Source organism: Microtus ochrogaster, chromosome 15 (assembly GCF_000317375.1).
Source record: "Microtus ochrogaster isolate Prairie Vole_2 chromosome 15, MicOch1.0, whole genome shotgun sequence".
Classification (NCBI taxonomy): Eukaryota; Metazoa; Chordata; class Mammalia; order Rodentia; family Cricetidae; genus Microtus; species Microtus ochrogaster.
Window position 1 is genome coordinate 13932766 of NC_022017.1, and position 1355 is coordinate 13934120.

Below are 1355 nucleotides of genomic sequence, written 5' to 3' on the forward strand. Positions count from 1 at the left end.
CCTTTAATCCCAGCACTTGGGAGGCAGAGGCAGGCGGATCTCTGTGAGTTCAAGACCAGCCTGGTCTACAAGAGCTAGTTCCAGAACAGACTCCAAAACCACAGAGAAACCTTGTCTCGAAAAACAAAACAAAACAAAACAAAAAAATCCTTCTAGAAGATGTGTCCCTGTGGGATGCTGGGCACTGTGTGTCCACCCTGCTCAGTGCAGACCATACTTCTGCTCAGCTGCTTTCCAGCAAGCTAGTGGGGAGCTGTCAGAGCCACCCTCACCAATGGGGACAGCATCCTGAATTCAGAGGCACTGATAAGTACAACTGCACTCATAAATCCTGTGGGACTCCATGACAGTCCTTGCATCTTCAGTGTGCACACTGACAACCCACTCTGAGGCCTCTGGAGCTTTACTGGTATAAAAAAGCAGTCTTCACAGTGTTCAACTTTATATAAACTTGACCGTAGTCTAAAGACGTCATAGGTTGTGTTTCCCAGGGGCCCTGGTAATGTCAGGTGCAGCCTCAGGTGTCAGACATCCAATTCTGTGTACCCTTCACCCACCCACCTACATATTCAACCATCCATTTGCCCATCCACCATCCTTCCACATACCCATCATCTACACAGTCATCCATCCTCCATTAATCCACCCATCGTCCATTTATCTATCCATCATCTCCCCACCCACTGTTCACCTATCCTCTACCCATTCCTCCTTCCTCCAGCCATCTACTCATCTACCTATTCATTCATCTATCCACAATGCCCCGCCTCTCTATCCATCTACCCATCATCTACCCACCTCTCTATCTACCACTTATCTGCCCCCCATCTATATGATCACCCATCTAGCATCTACCTGTCATCCACTTATCCATCCATTCAACATCATCCATCCATCCATCCATCCATCCATCCACCTGTCATCTCTCCGCTCATTTACCCATCCAATATCCATCTACACACTATCATTCGTTCATCCATCCATCCCCCATCTCTTCCTTCACTAGCTGTGAAGGATCTCTGCGGGGATCCTGGTTCAGAGTATCCTGAGATGCTCCTGAGGGGTTGTGATCCCCTGCTAAGGATGTAATTCGCCGTTCTACAGGTCGGGTCTGGGTTTTAGTTTTAACTCTGTCCTGAGGCTGCAAGAATTCTGTTGAACTTTCAGGGAAGTGGAAGAAGTCCTTGGGGTTTGCTCTCAGTTTGTTTTGTTCTGCTCATGTGATGCCGAGGATGGAATCCAGAGCCTGCTGTGCCCTCAGTTCTTGATCTGGGTACTGAGTAAGAATCCAGCATTAGTGGTGCACGCCTTTTATCTCAGCACTCAGGAGGCAGAGGCGGGCAGATCTCTGAGTT